At 40.7% G+C, this 21,562-nt stretch overlaps 1 protein-coding gene across 4 annotated transcripts in view; it reads right to left on the minus strand.

Moving 5' to 3' along the window:
* TIAM2 (TIAM Rac1 associated GEF 2) overlaps positions 1 to 21,562 on the minus strand; it is a 166,645-nt gene that overhangs the window by 124,559 nt on the left and 20,524 nt on the right. For all 4 annotated transcript variants that reach the window (XM_059841932.1, XM_059841929.1, XM_059841930.1 and 1 more), the window contains exon 2: positions 11,839 to 11,980. The gene's annotated coding sequence lies outside the window, so the exon portion shown is untranslated. The remainder of the gene's footprint in view (positions 1 to 11,838; positions 11,981 to 21,562) is intronic.

Raw genomic sequence — 21,562 nt, forward strand, 5'->3', positions numbered from 1 at the left:
ACTTTGATGTCTGCTCAGTTTCTTTATTCCACCTGTGCTGTGACACCAAAACTAGTTTGGAGCAGTCTCTGTACAGGTAGGTTTTCTTCCACTGTAACAGTTTATTAACGAAAACAAAATGCAGCATGAATATAAACTAGTTATTATGGAGGTAGCACTGATGCTCTGAAATCAGACAATAAGTCAGTATCAGTTTTCCTCTACAACAAAGTCATTTGTAGCTAGCGGCTTCCCCTCCTCAGAATGTCTCCTAGGCTAAATGCACTCATGACATCCAAGCTGAGGGGTGTTTGTCACCTTGAAAACTGAGAGCACAAGTGTAAACATGTCCTAACCACCAGCTGAGGAGGAGGAGCAGAGGAACCCTGGAGGTGAAGCAAACCATCATGGAAGTGTGTCATACAGGAGAACAGATCAAGGTGCTGCCTGCCTGTCCTGCCTGCACCCCTTGCACCAGAAACTTCTGCAACCATTTCAAAGGTTTGAACTTGGGGAGAAGGCCACAGCCTTTTTTAAGCCTTTTTTAAGGACATTAGGAGTAGCTCACTCAAAAGACAGCTCTTCATGTATTTGGGCACTCCCCTTTCCAAAGAGAGTTATCTTCCCCCCAGCCCAGCCCCTCCAACAGGCACTCCAGCAGATGCCAGCACCAGAGAGGCAAGGCTGGGAGGGAACCCTTTCCTGCAGATGCTCCAGTGTCTCCTGGCTGCTATCTGGTGACCCAGGCAGGCCCTGGCACCGGCTGCAGCTCCAAGAGGAACCCCACCCGGGAGACCAGTGCTGCTCCCCGCCACAGCCGATACTGCACAGCCTGTCTCCAAATGCTCTTGTTTATCATCCTAACCAAAAAGGTCTGAATGTATTTTCGTGTGGAAACCCTACAGCAGCACAACACCCTAAAGCCACACTCTCCTCCTCAAAGGTGCAAGGCGGGAGATTTGATTTGCAGAAGTCTGGTACAGAAATGTAAGCCCCATCATCCAATCAAACAGATAACATGTTAGAACTTCTTGTAACTTCAGTCATTTACCATCTTCCTTTCTTTAGCCAACAATATCCCCACTGTGTTTTTACACATTAAGTTGGTGATTTTAAGTGATAAGGTTCTCTGAACATGTGGCACATTCTTGATCTTTACCAGAAAAACAACAGCTCCATCCTATATTTTTCACATTGGTGCAACTGTGAAGCAAAACAAAGTCCACATTTTTCTATTTGGCTGAAAAGCATGCCTTACAAATAAGTCACAGAATAAAATATAATGATGACTGCAAGTAAGGAAAAAAAAATGAGCTTTGAGAGTGGATCAAACAGTTTCCTTAAATAAGCAGCAATTAATTTACATTTCTTCTCCTCATGCAAATCATAACTTCTGTGTTGTTAGTTTTTTTTTTCATTTTAATTTTTTTTTTTCAGGTATGCATGAGGAAAGTAGGAGTAACACTACAACTAAAGAGATACAGCCACTGAACAGTATGAGTCAGCATTTTTAAACAAAAATAAAATATTCTTTCATTTGTTAGAATGTTCAAATACAATAATTCTTTCATCAATATTGTTAGAACTTTTACAGAATTACTTTGTCCAGTTAGTTAAAAAGAAGACATAAGACACTTGGAAGAAATAAAAAAGGAAGGACAAAACTCTTTGGATAAAGAGAACAAAAATGAAATGCAGAATATTCTTCCAATATATAAAAGGCTTGTATAAGGATTTTGGATCAGCTGTTGGCCAGCCTCATCAAGAATACATGAAAAATAAATCAGCTTGATTTTCACTGAGGAAACTTTTGTATAGATGTCATGGAAAGCTTTCTAAACATAAGGACAGCTAAGACCAAGCTACTTTAGGAAGGTTACATATACAGACAAATTAGCAAAAAATAGCAATGTGGGATGAAAATGACCTCATTATCCCTTACAATGGTGCTAAAAGCCTCCAGTAACTCTCTGTGCCAAATTGAAACAAGAAATGATTGTTGCAAGTGTCAGCAGGTTGGATTAATTTTTGCATGAAATAGGGAAAAGCAATATTTTCCATATAAATAATGCACAGTTTAAAACTAATTGAAACTTTTTAATATTGTATTTGCTTTAAAATAGCCTTCTCAGATTTAGACTACATTTTGGGAAAATCCACAGTATAAATTTTCCATACACTCCTGGTAGAAGTGTTTGGAATGAACATCCGCTAGCTGACAGTACAGCTGTGCATTTATATATGAACTGATCTTCATGACAAAGACAGTTTTCTTAGGACATTTTGTTACTTCTTGCCAAAAGCTGAGCTACCACTTCACAGCGTAACACTCACTCTTTTCTTTCCACAGTCTAGACAGAAGCAGTGACTCTGTAACTAAGGTTTCCAAATCCTTTCAGTTATAAAACCTCAGTATTAAAATCTCACAACATTTTAACCAATGAAATGGTTCTGACCAGGACAGTTAACAAACCCAACCATTGTTGCAGGAAGCAACACTCAGCAATTTGCCCAGGAGGGCAAATCTTCTTCAAAGTTGCCAAGGTCAGAGGGAGAAAGGACAAAAAAAGCAGTGGATGAGTGCTGACCCAGATCACTTTGGTCATGGTAAAATCCCCACTCACAGTGTTCAGCGATGCCAAGGCTTTGTCTAGGGAAATTATTACGGTTTTCTGCTACGGTAACTAGTTAAAAAATCAGGCTATTTACTGCAGAATGCCACCTGCTACTGCCTGGCAAAGTACATCCAGACAATCACACAGGGCATATTATCATAACAAACGGGAGTTTTCATTTACAAACCCGGAAGTGCTGTGCTGGCATCATCATCCCCAGTCAAAGGCAGTGGGAAAGACAAGGAGGAGTGATGGGTGCATGGACAAGAGACTTTGTCCAGGCAGAATTACGGCCAAGGTGAGGACAGAGCTCAGCTCCCCTAAGCACTATTGCTGCATCTTCTCTTACAGGCTGTATAATTATTTCAGCAGGAAAGGATTTCATGGGGTGCACTGTCTGTCAAAACACATGCAGAAAAGCAGAAGCTGGTAAAGTACTATATATTGCTTATTTCATCACATTCTGCTTGGGAAATTGGAAGGGGACACAGTGGGCCAGGCTCACTGGTCCAGTTAGGAGAGCCAGTCTCCAGCACTGACCAACAGCAGCAGAAACAAGGTTTGGGGGGAATTGCAGAAATACAGCAGTCATGAAGCAGTCTACCAAGGACTGAAGTCTTTGTTTTAACAAAAATACGGGAACTAACATTTCTTTACAAAGAAAAAAAATTGGTCACACAATCTGTGTTATCCAGGAAGTCAAACTAGATTATCACAGTGATCACTTCTGGCCTCACAATGTAATAATTTTTAAAATATTGTCACTCTCCCTGTTTTTCCCCATGAAGTCCAAGGAACTTAGGAAACTCACCCTTCATCTCCCGGATTTTACTATACATCTTTCTTTACTGATTCTACAGAAGTCTTGGAAATCAAATACCTTTTTCATTCCAACTTCTGGGAATAATCAAAACTTTGTTCAACACTATGGCTTTTATTCCAACACACATAAATAGCTTCTTGACTTGCACAAAACCTGAAACCACTTTAATCAATCAGCTATAAATAGTCTGGATAAATACTGAGTCTGAGATACTGGGTATAGAGCCAATCCTGTGCTATTTGCTAATACTTTGATCTAATTTCACATTATATTAAGAAGAAATGAAAAATTTTCTGGTGAGGACAAAGGCAACAGTAAAGAAATGGCAGCATGTAAAAGCTAGAGAATATGTACATTAGTTAAAAATTCAACTTGTTCCAAAAGCATTGCAAAAGACAGAAATACATATAGAGTTATCACAAAGTAAGACACAAATGTCCATAAATTTGTTATTTTGTTACTCCCACAGGAACTCACTCTTGATTTTCCAGAAATCTACCACTATATAAAGTATGTTTAATAGCATTAGTAGACAGCACTGCAGCCTCACTGCGTGGGTAATACACTGCTCCATTTTCTATGGAATCATTATGGCACAGGTGATTTATGTCTGTGCAACAGAAAGGGCTATTCTGTAGAAATATCACAGGAAATGACACACAGGAAATAAACCAACACAGACATCTTACAATCATTTCCTAAGCTCTAGCACAGCAATCTGCTGAGCTCCTGAAACAACCCAGATGCTGCTGACGCAAGGAATGAACAAGCACCAAAAAGGCTTCCCTCTTCCCAGGCTTCTGGGCCCCAAGAGGAGAAAGGATGAACAAGGCAACAAGGTATGGAATAGTTGGTTATTTGTGACCTGGAAATATGCTTTATTGGGTACTAGCTGCTCAGTCCTGCCATGGTTCATCTACGGTGGGTATGGACAGATGGGGGAGGCCTGCAACGGCTGTGAAAACAAGAAAACTAAAGATTAATAGTGGTGAAGGATCATGTGATGGCTGGGGAAAAGAAGGTCATATGGAGGCAAAGTTGCAGTGAGCCTCATGCCAAAGTTTTCTCTTCTTCCTCCTCCATAATAGAAGGCTTATAAGAAAAATGAAAACAGACTTCAGCAGGTCCTGCACTGATAGGACAAGGGCTATTTGTTCTGACCTAAAGGACAGATTCAGGCTAGATAGGAAGAAATAGGAAGAAATTTCCTATGATGAGGGTGGTGAAACACTGGATTGCCCAGAGAGGCGGCAGATGCCCCATCCCTGGTAACATCCAAGGCCAGCCTCGGACAGAGCTCTGAGGAACTTGATCTAGTTGAGGATGTCCCTGCTCATTGCAGAGGGGTAGAGTTTTAAGGGTGATCTCTAAAGGTCTCTTTCAACCAAAACATTTGCATCATTCCCTGATTCTATGAACTAACCCTAGCACAATTCACATAACATCCTGTTAGCATGTGTTATTCTGCTAAGGCTCAAAAGCATCTGTTCCCTTCCCACGAGCTCCAACTGTGTCAGGTAATGGATAGAGTAAAAATTCAGTTCCTGTCCTCAACAGCACTTATTAATTCAGGTTACAGAAAGATATCAACAGATGCAAAGAAATAATTGTGTTTCTGTCAGGTTTGCCAATGTGCAACAGAAGACCACATCCTGGAAACCAGATGAACTCAATAACATTTTAACATGAATTTTATTAAGGGAATGCTAAGACATACCTCATGAGGGTTTAACTGAATGCACAGTATAGAAAACTGCTTTCCATCCAAGTAAATTTTACCAGTTAAAAATAGCCACAAACTGAAGAAATATCTCAGCATACTATTTCATTATTATTCAATATTCTACTATTCCCATCCACCCTTAATGATACAGCCTTTTAATGGAAAATTATATATATGAAAGCCACATATGCAGATCTCTTTACAGTATATTAAAAAGCATCTGACATTGGTGTCATAGGCTAAGAATCTTTGAGGCATCCATAGAACATTATTTTCTATGGAAAATAGAGCAGAACTATTCCACACTAATTTGAATACACAGGGGTCTACACAAGCAGATTACACTGACTTTAAATGTAATTATTTTTTGTAATTCTTTTTCTTATCCACTAAGGGAATTAGCAGAGCTGTTTCAAGACTGCAATCAGGAGAACATCCATGTCATTCCATAACACTTTTTTTTTACTCAGACAGATGTTTTCCTCCAGAGTTTTCATTATTCATAAACAATACCTGTTTTATGAATGTATAACTTAAGTCAAGATACTGTTAGTTTTTCTCTTAAGTTAGTTAGTCTGCCAGTAAAAACGCCCTTTCCTGTACACCACTAAAACAAAAAAAAAAAAAAAAGGAAGTTAGGAAGTTTTGAGAAAAATCAGAACAAAATTTGCTGTAATTACATGAAACTTCCCACTGCAAAAATAAATATGATTTTCTTAAGGTAACTGAAAAAAGTTACCTAATACTTATGCTATTGCCTACAAATCAAGGAATTGTAAAAGACATAAACGCTGCATTAACGCTCAAACTACCTTAAAACACTGTGGGTGAAATCTTGGTCCTGTTAAAGCTGATGTCAAACTTCCCACTAACACCAACAGAATTTCACCCATTGTGCCAACTCAGAAAACAGAAAAGGCTTGGAGACAGAACACTAAAATAATAAATAAGGTTGCTTTAACCACTACTTCTGATGTCTTCAACCATGCCATTCCTGCCACTCCCCCTGCTATGCCAACAAGCTGAAAGTTCAGTGCCTGGGTAGTTGATTTATCACTCCCTGTGACAAAGCTTTGGACATTGCCCTTCCTACTGCTTCATGCCCAGCAAAACACAACACAGGAGCTCTTGCACCAGTTGCATTTTAATAGTGCAGAAAAAGATCCACAGCATTAAAAGTCAGTTTTGCAGTGACTCAACCAAGAGCACTTCCTAAAACTGGGGTGGCCCTGGTGGTTTTTTATTTGGTTAGTTGGGTTTTTTTAAGGTTTGAGGTAAGTTCCTCAGTGATCAGTGTGCAAGGGATCTTGCAGGAGAGTGGGTGGCACCATTTGGCTCCGGTCCCAAGTCAGAGGGTGTTTTGCAACTATATTGTCACCTCTTCAGATATGCTGCGGAGGCTTCAAAGGAACAGCACTTCTGGAAATCAAATGGCCCGATAAGTCCAACATGAGAAACATACCTAAAGGCCAAATATCTTTTATGAGATACTGGACTTCAGTGACAACTGTTATTTATAGACAAACTACCCACTCTGGGCAACCTAAACAGCAGCTGTATCCATGGATGAAGTGCAGAGCTTTCACCTAAGGCCTCAATGCATAAGTTGAGGCAACATTTACTGGCCCAGCCCACCCGAAACCCAACTTCTGCAGCACTGTATAGGAATATCTACCAGAGTAGCATCACTACAGGGAATTGCAGTGAACTCCAGTACTAGTGAATTATTATGCATTATATTTTTCTTTCTGAAAAATAAAAAGTATTTAAAACTGGGTTTATAAAAACTGCAAATTTGGTACACCTGTTCAATTCAATTCAATCAATAATTATTTTTCCATACCAACAACAGGCAGGCAGAACCGTAATTAAAATTTCAGTTCACATAAATGCGTGTAACATTTGCACTGGATTAAGCACCAAGCTTGCTTGCAACAGCAAATACAAAGAGGCAATCTTTTCTTCATTGTTATCCTCTAGAGCAATGAAATCCCATGTAAATGTCTTTTTAATACTGTCCACAATGTTCTTATAAGACATCTAAGCTTTGCAAGGCACGAGCATGCTAAGAAGAAATACTGACTCAGTTTTGAAGTGAAGATTCTCAGTATCCACTAACCATGATTTTCTTTCCTGGATCTCCAGTTTCCAAGATCATTTTGCTATCCTGTTTAATACTATCCTGTATTACACAGTCAATGATTTTAAAATGTCATTCTCCAATATGAAAGTATAACAGTTTTTAAGAGACTACTCTATATGCAAATTCAGCTAGTGATTGCAGGGAATATTTGATGTTCATCATTTTAAGAAAAAAAAAGAGACCTCTCTGATATATCAGGGCAGAAGACAATACACCAATAGGTCACACTGTAAGATCTCCCAGGACACAGGAATGCTGGAGCACAAATGAGAGTCCATCCTCAATCAGGGATGCACATCTCTGAGCAGACAAAGAGCAGCAGCTGTGAGAGCACCGAGCAAAGATGTCCACAGATTGTTGATGACAGAGCTAAGGCTCAGATGGGAGAGCAAGCACCTATCCAGACTAACAGTGACCTCAGTAAAATGCCTCTCAGAGAAATATAAGCACAAATACTCCTTCTGCTCCTGTGCTCACACACAAGGCACCCTGGCCATACAGGGGTGCCAGGAAAACCCTGGGGTAACTCTCTCTGTATATCAGCTGCACTACCAACACACACCTTGCCCCTGTCACCTTGTGTTACAGAGGGGAGGATGGGCTCTCCAGAATGATGGATGAGCTACATCTCACAGCTGCAGAGTGAGAGCAGACACACTGCTAACCATGCCAGCAGGGTCACAGGTCAGCACCCTGTGTGATCCCCTGGGAAGTAGTGTTCCCCCTCCCAAGGTACTGTGGTCCATGGACCACAGTCCCAACAGCTCCACAGGGACAAGGTGACACTTTGGTCCTTTCATCCCAGCACTCTGTCAGAGGTGCCAGCTCACAGAGGTGTCAAACTGAACACACAGAACAGGGAGAGCTGCCCTGTGGATGGAGGTTAGCATCCTTAAACTTTGTCAGGCATGCCTAAATTCTTAGTGTCATCTTTAGTAAGGCTGGTGGTCCTTGCTGATGGTGTAGACCAGCTGTGGATGTGCATTGGCATGTGTAGGCCATGGTTGTGACAGAGAACACCAGGAGAACAGGGAAAGCAACGTACAACTAGAAATAAGGGTAGACAGTAACTACAGAGAGCAAGCTTTGGAGACAGTAATATTATCACACCTGGGAGACTTTAGGGCCTTATATATTTCCTATGAGATAATGCAAAAAATGCATACACCAGAATGATTTTCTTAGGAAATCAGTTTCTTAGTAAATTACTAAGTTTCTTACTAAATTATCCATTACTTATGTCTGTCAATAAGAAATTGTTTCCTGGATACAGAGCTTAACAGCAAGCCACAAGACTTCCATTGGTACACAAAAGTTTTCTTCTGCTTCCTCAGACTGGTTTAGAAACATTTCCTCTTGTATGTCACACACACAGGGGCTTGCCCAAATAGCCACAGTTTCTTTCTACAATGTCCCTATTTCATTTTTGGATGAAGGCTGAATGCACACTGTTAGCACCAACATTACATGTTGCTGAAAGAGTTGTAAGATTACTCCATCTCATAGTTTTCATCAAAACACTGATGGGTCTTTGTGATTTGCTTCCTGATCATTCTATCACAAACTTGGTGGAGTTTATCCCTCCTCACTCCACAAACTTGTTTGGCATTTTCTCCTTCAACCAACCACACGAGCAACACTTTCATTTGCAGAGGAGGGAAATAAATAAATAAAAAATACCAGGCCTTGCTTTAATTACATTAACCAGGGAACAATTTGTTGCAAAATCTACAGATGGGGTGCTGCCCCTTTCCAGGCATTCTCTGGGCTAGGAAATCAGCGCAAGGCCTTTGCAGGGTATCAACGCCTTCCTCATGAGATTAAGCTTTAATCCAGCACTATCACCCAAACATACTTTGCTGGAATACTTCAGGAGGTCCAAGCAGTTACTGACACTAACAGAGCCTGCACAACTCTGCCTGTATGGGTGGCTGCTGTAACAAAATTCAGCTACAAAATGCAGGAACAATCAAACTTGTTACTGCAATTCATAGAGTAATTTCAGGTTGAAAAGCTGAACAGATGGCATTTGTGAGCTTTATTCAATATCTCTGACTTTTTAATTAGATTCCTGTTCGTGTCAGTCTGCTGGTTTACAGCAGGAGATCCCAGATTTCAAAGTAACCTTAGGAATCCCATTGCTCTGTCTGATAGAAACCACTATGCCAGGAAACTGCTGCAGGCACAGTTCCTGCTGCTTCCACCACAGGAACTCATCAGCAGGTAATTAAAAGAACCAAATTAAAGGGATAGTCCAAAAACGCAGCTACGCCTTAGCCAAAATGCAAATTAGAGCTTTAATGCATCACACTGCTTTATAATTTTAGGATGCTTTCGGTGTGTTTATCATTAGGAATCTGTATGCCATCATTTTCTCCTTCATGCCTTCACGTGGTTCACAAATTCACCTTCTGCCCCTGACAAGCTCACGCTGGGTTGTCACTGCTTTTTGGAGAGCTGCATGTGAGCAAAATGAAACAAAACATACTGACTGCTAAAAAGGTTAAGAACTTGCAAGGGAATGAACACAGCATCCCTCCCAAAGCACTGAAACATGGCAAAAAGCACCAATGGTTGTGAGGTGAGAACAGACACCCCAACAGACAGCAGTGTCATTAAATTTTAGAATAAAGTTCAATACTTCCTTTTATCGACACAGGTCAAAGAAAACCAAACAAACAAACAAAAAAACACCCCAAAAAAACCCAACAAGCCCCCAACAGATTGACTAATACAGCAAATTAGGACTTTTATGAGTGCTGTAGTGCATAAAATCTCTGTGATGCTTTTAACCTATGGCAATAAAGAATGGCACAACACATTGGAATTGTAAGTCTAACTGTATCAACCAATGGCACAGTTTCACAGCTGTCCTTTTATCAAAATCAATTAGAAGTTGACTATTTTTGAGTTCTTTGTCTTATTTACCTTTTTGAGAAGGGAAACTCCAGAACTCAGAAGACCCTCTAGACCTGTTGTAATCAGGCTCAGCAGAACCCTGACCACACCCCAAATGAATTTTAATTTTATAATACATCCTGAATGTATATGCTAGTATTAAAAATAGCCTGTTTTAGAGAAGAATGGGCCAAATACTCCATTAGCCAAACAACAGCATATGCAGAGTTTGTGCATATTTAATTCTGTGGCAGCAGTGCCCTAAATCCCTTGCTTGTGACAAAACTCTAAGTTGTTACAAAATGTAGCAATGCTCCATTATGTACTGATTTTAAAAGAGATGAGTGGGTTATAAAGAAAACTGAGCACACAGGAATTAATTTTTAAGTGTTTGAATATATAACAATCAGGTCTAATAAGCACCTGCCTGGTATGTGTCCATCAAGGAGAGAAAAACCCTGTAACTTTGCAACAAATTCCCCTTGTCTGTTCAGCACAATTTTGCCCCAAAATATTTTGTCAGGAAAGAAAAGCAATTCTGTCCTAGCATGGAATGAGACCGAATCCCTCTGGAACTGCATCCCTTGCCAGTGGATGTCATCGCATTGGACAAACTCCTGGGGAATGGGAATGAACAGGATGTGTTGGGGTCTAACCATTTTCCTTCCCTGTGATGTCCAAACTGCCCATAGGCCTTAACTTCCTAAAAGGCAGCTTTGCCAGGGTTGTGCAGTGGATTCCTGCTACACAGTCCAAACCAAGTCTGGATTTTGTGATAACTAGTAGCATACATGGTGTAGTAGATACCGTGGTATTGACAACAATGTCAAGTTTCTTCTGTTAGTAGCAGCAAACAATGCTGAAGCAATTAAAAATAATGAAAAGTTGAATAAACACTCTCATCACCTGTTTACAAAACATCATGATTAAGTCTTTTAAAATCTCTATAACAACTCTAAGCAATTATCTCCGATGACAAAACTAAAAAGGATGGAGGAAACTTGCCCTATCATAAGCTCAGTTGCTGCAGGTCTTTCAAACCCTCAACCAAAGCACCTCTCTCTCTCTCTCTTGTGCCATTCACAACATTTCTAACTACAGCAGAGAGACATCTGATGGTCTCTGGAATTAAACTGCAATGCCCCTTTTTCCTTTAGGTGAGATATCAGGAGTAGGGCTCTCTTTGCTGATAATTTTCTGTCTAATTCTGGAACAATGCACTCTACACCAGATACTGCTCATCCATTCCCTCTCTTTTGATTAATTTACCACATCATAATGCTCTTGTGAGCTAAGCAGAAAAAAGCCTAAACCCCTCCCTTTCCCTGCTAAGTATGGAAAACTGTATCTCTGCTGTTTACAGATTTGGAGACTTGTCTGGACTGAAGTTTTGTAAATACAATCTATTTTGAAGTCACGAGCATTAATATTTGGATTAATGCCTTGAAAGAAACAGTCCACATAGCCTACATTTCTCCCTGTGCTGATGTTCTCTATGTTGGTTGATTCTAAAGCCTCAAAAACACCCAACCAATATGAAACATTAAGACCCAGGGACTAAAACAAATTTTAACCTGGTTCTATCTGGCTCTTGGCCTATAATGTTTCAATTTACCCACTCAGAAATAAACAAACCAACGAAAAACCCCAAACAAACCTTGCATAACTTATTTGCTCTCTAAATGTCTTGTTTCCTCTGCATCATGAGTGAAAGCACAGAAAGGGGCTGAGGTGTCCTTGTGGCTTCACAAGCTGAAGAACTTCGTGCTGGAAGTCCCTATTTTCGTAGCACTGGCAATCTGAAAAACAAAAATTGTTTTGTTAACACTTGTATCCCTAGATACAGAAAATAGAAATAAGGTTTGTTCTGAACCCCTGCCAACTACATCATTAACCTCTCCTACAAACAAGCCAACAGCTCTCATGCAAAAAACAAAAAAAAAAAAAAAAAAAAAAAAAAATTAAGGAACATCACTCAATTCATACCTCATTTATGCATTCTGCACTGACTGCTCACAGCTAAAAACTTCTATGTACAAATGGAAAATAGAAACCAGCAATACAGCACATTACAACCACCTGCTTCAAGAAAAGCAAGTGTTAAGCTGTCCAGGTTTCCATCTAGGAAACACTCAGCCAGGAAAGGTGGCTTGAAACAGGCCAGCACTATCACAGTCCCTTTCCTACACTGGTGGCCCTAACCACAAACTATGCCTGCACCATAATAGGATTGCCTGTTTCCATGTGTTCATATTTAAAGCTTCTATCAAATCACAGCCAGGACCTCTACAAAATATCTGCACATCAGGTACAAAGATCTCCCATGGAAGTTCTCTTGCACCAACCAAGCCAGACTTTGAAAAGCCAGCCACTGCTTTTGAGGAGACTGATGTGGAGCAATCAGCTGCTCCATCACCCACGTCACCTGAAAATGTTAAACCAGACACCAGCCATCCTCAGTGTATGTGCACTGAACAAGCAGAGTGACTAGCTGAGCTCCCAAAAACTAGCAAGGAGAACTTCATGCTCCACAAAGCCTGTCATTTTCATTCTGCAAAGTGTCAGACTGTATTATAATATTTTCTCTGATGTTCAAATTGGCACAGCTGATCTTAAACAGCTTCTTCACAGCACAAAGCACCTTGTCAGAAAAATATCTTGATATCTACAATGGTTAAGCTGACATAAAACATAATTAAAACTAACACAAGAATTTTATCATACTCATGCTTCCAAAGGCAGTGGAATTAGAGCAAAGTCCTAAACTGGCTTCACTGAAAATAAAGGCTGTTCCATTTAAATGCAAACAAAATAGCAAATAATACAAGCTGCAAAACCACCACACAAAATGGACGAATTTACAGTGGGCCAGCAAAGTAAAAAGCAGCATCAGGCTGCAAGTTACACCCAGGAGGAAATGTGAGTAATAAAATGTAACTAATAAAATGCAACTAAATTCTTAGTTGTTACACAAAAAAACTTGCTTGTTAAGCTCCAAATACACAGACCGGCTTTGCTGGGGGGGAAAGGTGTATTTATCTACACAGAACATTTAGAGCTCAGACCACCAAAGCCCCCCAAATCATGGCTGTAAGAGACACAGAGTCAAGAGCTGCCAGACAAGGCTGCAAGTGCCATGATTATGGCATTCAGATAACACTGCCATGATCCATGTGTCACTGATATTGTCCTTCCCAAAGTTCATAGCACAGCTACTGTGCCCTACCTTTATTTTTTGTCACACTTCCTTTTGCTACACAATGGCACAGCATGGCTCCACTCCTCAAAGCCACACAAGGCTTCCTTCACCATGGGGTTCAGTTCCGGAGCATCAGCAGCTAAGACTCAAAACCTGGGGCAATTGCTCTCATCTGCAAAACCCCTGAACTGAAAAGTGCCCTTTTTCTTCCCATGTTCCAGCTCACTGAAGAGCGCTGCTCAAGCATTTTCCTTTCCAGCTGGAACCACATTTCCAGCTCTTCATAGACATGGCTTCTTTACTAATGGTTTGACAGACATAGAGAGACACCTAGTACAGAGCTAAATGTAAGATCTGTGTCAGGAGTTACATGTAATTTCAACAATGCAGTGTTATACTCTGCCCTCATGGGAAAACCTGACCCTCCTGGATTTTTGCTAGCCCATACCTATAGGGGAATGCAGCTAGCTGTTAGCTGATACAGATGGGATGATCTCACAGTACTCAATCATCACAGACTTGTAAATGTTCAGCTAAAACATTTCTACCTGCATTGGAGCAAGAGCACAACATTTACAGCAGGCAGATGGTATACTACTTTTGATACAACAGAACTGATTTATGGCAAAGTATTACAGGTCTTACTTGAACACTTATTAAGGATGATGCCCTGCTCTGTTTGGAGAAAACTTCCTGGCCAGGGTAGAGGGCCAAGTTTTTTGAAGTGCTTCCAGCCCTCCCAGTGAGCTACCTCTCAGGGAGGTCACAATGCTCCCCCACAAGCAGTCCATCAAATATTGAAGGAAGTTTGCTGTGGTGAATACAAACTTCCCAGCAATGCCCTGCCAGATCTGCAATACCCATCTCTCTGGATCTGCACAATCTTGAATAATAAGGCTTTACATGAGAAAAATCTCTAGGGTAGAATATTGCTCCATACATACAGTCCTTTACACATTCAGGTATCTTTTTCTAGCAGGCTAGGAGGAAATGGGCATCTCATGCCAGCTTACAACACTTCTCTCTTTTTCCTTTCCCCAGAATGTCTTTAATACCAACCATTCCCATTAAACTTCTACTAAGGGCAAAGCACTTCTGAAGGAATCAATGTGAAAAATAAAAACTTTCATGTGTCAAAAAAAGAAACAGATAAAGTAGTAGTTAAAAAAGAAAGAACTGGTGTACTAAAGTAATAGTCACATAAACCTCACACGTCCCAGACTGAGATTTTTGCCTCCTGCCAACAAACAAGGACAAAAATCCCATACACTAAGCATGGCATATACAACACCCTAGGCTCTGTCATTTAGTTAAGGACAGACAGGTAGGCATAGCTGTGAAAGTCTTAACAGCACAGATTAGGCAGTATGTGCTATGGTAACAACCTTGGTTTGTCATTCATCTAGTACTCACATTTTCATTTTCCTGCTGAACAGGAGGGCACACAAAAATAAACACCAGCAAATGGCTAGCAGGCATGGCACTGAAGCAAAGTCCTTAGTACAAAGCTACCATGGGCCCTTCCAGCCCTACTGTAAACAAAGAGTGAATTACATTATACACACAATAGCAACACTTAAAGTCGCAGATGTAGTTCCTCAACTGTGATCTGGGAAGGGCTGTACAAACTCAGGGCAGGTGCCGTCTGCACAAGCAGGGAGCAAACACCGACTGATGGGTTTTTTGGGGTCTTTTGATGGGTTGCCAGGCACAGTCATTAAAAACTATAGCCCCTGGTTAAAGCCAATGTACAATGACAAGGTGCTGAGCAGTTCAGGAAGACAAATTCTACAGACACCTCCATCCCCTTGAGCTGCAGTACACGTGTGTCAAAAGGAAGGTATGAGCTGCTACTGAACCTCAACAGGTCTGGCAAGAAGGGAGCAGAGAAGTGACGCTTATTATTCATGTGGTTCCCCCCAGGGTTAGCCACTGGTAGATAAACCAAGTACAGCACAGCACCCTCCTATAAAATGCACTGCCAACAACTCTACAGGATATACATCCAGACCTTGCCTTGTCAATCACCAGAGAGAGAGATTTTAACTTCATCTGTGACATCTATATTCAACTAAACACTGGTGAATAGCTTGTGGCAGCTGTTGCAGCTTTCTGCAGCAGTCCATCAGCTTGCTTCACATGGTTTTCTTGGGTAGCCATCCCTCTCCTTTCCCCTAGAGAAATCTGGGGATAGTCCACAGATCCTGCTGGAAAGCTGCTCCTGCTTACACAGAACAAACAAACAAACAAAAATCCTGCAACTTTTCCAGCCCCACTGAACAACTCTAAATGCACCATGTGTCATACTGGACACAAGAGAGGACATTCACACATTCAGCACAGAATCAGCTCCTGGGAGCCCAGGCTGCCCTGTGACACACCGAGCTTCAGCTCTGCTCAGGGGCAGCAAATCCTCCAGTTCTTGGGAAGGGACCATTGACTGAGCACACCCATTCAGCCTGCCCACAAAGGCAAGGCCATGCCACAGAATGCTGCTCTGCCCAGAAGGCAGAAGCTGTCTGCACGAGGAAAGCTGGACTTCACTTCCCTGTGCATGGGAGTCTGTTTCAGGAAATCTCCCATTCCCAAGCCAAGTTTCAGGATTTACCCTAACTGCTCTGTCAGCTGCAGAGCAGAGCCAAGCAAATATCTATGTCTGGGATAATCCAAAGCATTTATTTCCTCACCTTTCTTGCTATATTCAAAATGTATTCCTGAAAGCACTTGATTATTTTTTCTGATTTTTGTTGATGATTTGCACTTCAGAGGCAACATACAAACAAAAGTTCTGACCTTTTTCCTAGCCTTTGACTGATCATACGAGAAAAAGGAACATCTTGTTAACACTACTTTCCCTTAAGACACTGATTCTACACAAAACAAATGATCATCCTCTAAATCCTCTCTCTACTCAGCAGTTTAATTAGGAAGATGATCATTGATTAATGCACTTGAGTTACCTGAAGAAGGTGTGACTGAACACAGATCGCTCAACCCGAGTGAACTGTAGATTAATTAGTTCTGCATCAAACTGGTTTCCTCTTTATTCAACTTCAAAAGGAAGAGCAAAACCCTACAACACAACAACAAAACACCAAGCTTTCAGTCTTTAATTTCTGAGATAATTTTTATTTTACTTTATTCTTTGGAAGTCTCACATTTTCTTGTCTTGAATTTCATAGTCATCTACTTTTTTTTTTTTAATTATTTTAATTTTACAAAATAAGCACACCAAGCCTGGAGGTTCAATGTGCATTTGCAAAGCTCTGCCAAAGACCTGGAGTCTTGAATTAGTTGGCTCAGGCAAGGAAGTAGGAATGACACTGATACTTGACAGGAATGTGCACAGCATTAAGTGCATACCACAGCTGAAACCAGGTATACTTCCAGACAGCCAGTGGTTTCACCCCACCTAAGAAGACAGTCAAAGAGAAAACATTATTTGAAGGTTTGCTCACTCTTTTTTAAGATCTTACTAAAATTCCCCCAGCAGAAGCTGGTCTACAGCCTGATTATGAGACTTTTAGCCCTGAAAAGCAGGTAAGCCTTTCTTGACTGTAGCTCTGCACCATAACTCATGCAACCCTTGAGCTGGGAAAGCTCATGCTTCATCTGCCCTTGGAGCCACAATTCTGTCTGCAGGTGCTCTGAACAGCCTCAAGGACTGGCTAACTTTTCTCTTTCCATGAAATTCCTCTCCTGGTCTCTACACCTGAACAGAAATCATTCCCATATCATGACCGTCTCCTTGCCCACTGCCCTGTGACCAAGGTAGACACCATTTCCTTACAAAATGGTTGAGTGACAAAAGCCCCAGGTGATTTCAAGCAAATAATTCTCCTGCTGCTCTCCCTTTCTTCGGGAAGGTCTCCCAAAAAGTAGCAGGTAGAGTTGGTGACTCAGCATTAGGAGCAGCCTAATCCTTCTCCTGGTCACCAGAAAGTGACACTAGGAAGGCAGACATGGGGCAGACCAGAAAACCAGGCTAGGCAGAGAGGGAAGAACAGAGCTTTCCCTTCCGTGTCCTAAATTATATGCTTCATATCATCTTTGTCTACGCATGCTTCTTCCCATACTTGGCATTTTTTATTCACTTTCAAAGCACAAGTTACCACGCAGGATACAACACAGCCCCACAGACTCCCGGTACAGGTTTAGAAAGGATTTTTCAATCGGCCTCTGTTGACTTAATACATAATCAATACATGACTCCAGCAAAAGTCAAGCAAGAAAGCTGATGCTGCATTTTAAGATTTGCATTTAACGTTTACATTTTTAAGAAAGCTGATGCATGCCATTTTAAAAGCATCCAGAAGCAATGCACTGTGATTCCCTCCCCTTCTGCCATTATCCCTGGCAGAGGAAAAGTTTTTTCTCAAATTGTTGATTTCAAAGTTATTTCATCATCAGCTGTGGAGAAAAGAAAATAAGCCTGTGTTATTGCAAAGGACTAGGAGCAGTAACTAAATCTTACTGAGGCTTCTGATGGTTTTTCCAACACCCATAGATCACTTCAATGATACAGTTTCGAAAACAGGATGGCCAATAGGGAAAGGACAGAGAAATTGAGAATTGAACCTGATCTATGTGAGATCCATCACAAACCACATCTTTCTAGTGGTAAAGGGATTACAACTGCAAAAAGCACAAGCAACAGATGCATAAACCCCATCACCAGCTTGGGACTCTCAATTTCAAAACATTTTTGCAGTGAGGCAACTTAAGAAAAATAAACATTCCTAGCCCAGCAGAGATCAGTCATAAACCTTTTCTGAAAGGGAGATGAACTCTCTTATTGTTATTTAAAGCAACACTATAAATCAGGCCAGATCTATATAAAGCAACACTATGGGCTTAAAGCAACAGTGGCATTATCTGTCAGAGCTCAGGCTGAACACCCCAGGAAAGACACACAATATGTGGTAATGTTCAGGGCCAAAAGAGAAAAAAGAAAAAAAAAAAAACCAACTAACCCAAAGTAAAAAATAACAAAACCTACAAACAAAAAAAACACCATCCCTTCCACCAGCCTGCTCCCCCTCCCAAAGGAAACCTTTCAAAAGAACTGAAAACTGAAAAAAGCTGGGAATTTCTGTGAAATTCTCCATGAGGCTAACAAAAACCAGCATAAAGTTGCATATAGAAAAAGGCAAGTCTCATATTTTCTGTCAAGCTACCAACATTATCAACAGTTCATTACTCACATTTGGTGATAGATACCATATTTAAAAATTAGATATCTACATTTTACAGATCACATGCAGGAAGATATGCTTCAGAAAATACTCTCTTACATTTTCCCAAGTATTTTATTTTCCGTCTTCCAGAACAGTCATCTGGTATAAATTTTTGGACCTTACATCATGCACAAGAAAATAGCCTACTATTTTAATTCTGCATTTACATCACAACATTCATAATTGATTAAAAGCAACAGAAATGGTGGGGGAAACGGCTTCAAAGTATTAATCTGAAATATAGACCCAAATTCAGTCTCTTTTGTTTAAATGATTTGAAAAATATTCGGCACATCAAGACAAACATAAAGTGAAACACTGGAGCTCTTCCTTCTCACCTTAGTACCCAAATTCCCTGGGTCACCCAATTAATTAATTCCATCTGACAGGCAGACAAACCTATAATTTGTCACACTGATTAACTCTTATCTAAGATTTTACAACACAGGGTCTTGAACTGCTTAATTGTTTTAGTTCACAAAAGGGTTCTAACAACCCTTACATTTTTCTTCAAAGCAGAGACTGAAGTTGACACAGATGAAAATGTTTCCACTCACACAAGTTTTAATTAGTGGCATTTTTGTTGGGAGCATGCTTTGAGATGGGCAATCATTGTGTTAAGGGACAATCTTTACACACTGTCCTAAGAATCTCAAGAGGCTGAAAATGCTGGATTGTGTCTCACGAATACTGTAAGGACATCCATGGCAACAGGCACCTTTGGGTGTGAAATGTGAATGCTTACTGGAAGGGTGGTAAAATATTGCTCTTTATTAGCATTAGCACACAAAATTGGCAGAAAGATCGTAAGAACAACCTAGTTATTTATACTCTGCAAACTATTACCTATTTGCTGCAATCCTGATCTTTTTGGCCTGCTAACTTAGCCAACACTAGAGGCTGGCAGGTGCTTCCCTCTTCCTTTCCACCTTACTTGAGCAAATATAAATTTTCCCTTTCAGACAAGCTCCTAGTGCCTCTTGGGGATCATGACTGAGAAGGCAAAGACCTAAAGCACTTCTCACTAGGAGGATTATTTTGTGTTTTCTGGGCAAGATGAATAATTTAAAAGGGCTTGAGATAGGGAGAAGCAAGAGTTCTCAATGTCCTTATAAACACGAAAGAACAAGAAAATGGGAGGAGGTAACCCAAACTCTATGAAGCCTTTAGACTCTGGCTGGAGCAATGCTGATATATCAGCAGCAACTTCATTCCCACCCTGCAGAATAACTAAGACATGACCTTAGTCTTGCCATCACCCTCAAGACATCAACCTGTGTTATCCTAATTTCTTAAACAGCTTGAAGATGTCATGCATTCGATTCTTGGTTTTGTTGGTTTAATGCAACCTTCATAAAATTCCCCAGTAGTATTTTTATTCTTAGCTGGTTTTAAACAAAGCAGAGAGATCCATTCCCTCTATGGAAGTCATGATTTCCAACACTTGCTCCTTTAGACTAACAAAGAATTATCAATACAATCTTATAGAGTCTCCTGCAACCTGGGAGGAAAAAAATGTAGAAGACAAAAGTTCTTTTTTGAACCTTGCTCCCAAACTTTGGGCATCACACCTCCCAACCCCAACACTCATGAGAGTAGTATAAGGACTAAAGTATACATTCTACTCTCAGCTTTACTGGAATTAACTGCATGAATGATGACTAGAAAAAAGTAGTAATTTTTCAATTATTGCCTCAAGTATGCCTTGGCATAAAGCTTTAATGAATTTGGAAGACTATTAAACACCCAGATAACATTTCCTCCAACAAAGCAGAGGCAGCAGGAATCACAGGACCTACCCAGCTGGGTGTTCAGTACCACCCATCATCATCATCACCCCAGGCACAGACAGAGGCTGGTGAGGCAGAAGCCCATTTTATAAAGTGGGAGTATTCAGTGATTGTATCAGCAAAGCTCTAAGCTGCTCTTGTGAGCACGTGCAGATAACAATTTTCACCAACTCTGGCAGGTTGGTAGATCTGTATTGATTACCATCAGGGTGAAAAAAGCACCCTGACTCCCCCCTCTACTCCCTGAAGGTATAACAATGCTTTGAAGGAATGACTGGCTAAATAAAGCTGACAAATCTGTCTAAATTTCTGTAATGCATTCTTTTAAAAACAGTTGGAGTTCTTCTGGTGAAAATCTTTCCAAGAGGTTTCTGCCTGAAGCAGAAAAAACACTCTGGAAATTTTGTGTCTGAATGACTGAAGGCTGGCCAAAAGTAAACACAGGTGAAAATATGAGAATATGGGAGGCATGCTTAAGGGTGCTCCTGCTACCTCTATAGACCATCTTTTATATCTAATACTGTGTAATGCAGTTGGAAGCGAAAAGACATTAAAACAGCTTTAAAACCCTAATGGTCTGCCCTTTCTGTTGTTGTTCCTTCAGTATTTTAAACAGGGGAAGGCTGGATTACTGCAGTTTTAGCTGTGTAAAGTATGAAACATCCAGATTCTGTGCTGAAAATCCCTCTCTTGGGATCCTGAGGCCAGGAAGGGACCACCTGGTTCAGCCAGTCCTGCTACAAGCAGCCAGGCACTGCAGACATCTGGTCACATAATCCATCAGCCCACATTGTGACTCACAAAACACTTCATGAGATCTGGATGAAACCTGCAGCCTTCAGAAGGGAACCAAGGCCAGAGACAGAACACACGTGAGAGCAAGAGAGACTTAGGACCTCAAAAAGATCCCATCACAATGTGAGATTTTCTGAACTAAAGGACACAGCTCTATTGCCAATCCCCATCATCCATGGAGCAAAGACAGACAATAAAATTGACCTGCTAACTCCTAAAAAGGAATTTTGAAACAAATTATATACAACTCACATCATAAATCATAGAGGTCCTTTGCCAACCAACCACATCCCTCTGGGTTCCTAAATCAGTGCACCCTACACCACCCCTAGGCATAATAGAGTCACACCCAAAAGATGG

This window comes from Haemorhous mexicanus, chromosome 3, assembly GCF_027477595.1.
Source record: "Haemorhous mexicanus isolate bHaeMex1 chromosome 3, bHaeMex1.pri, whole genome shotgun sequence".
Lineage (NCBI taxonomy): Eukaryota > Metazoa > Chordata > Aves > Passeriformes > Fringillidae > Haemorhous > Haemorhous mexicanus.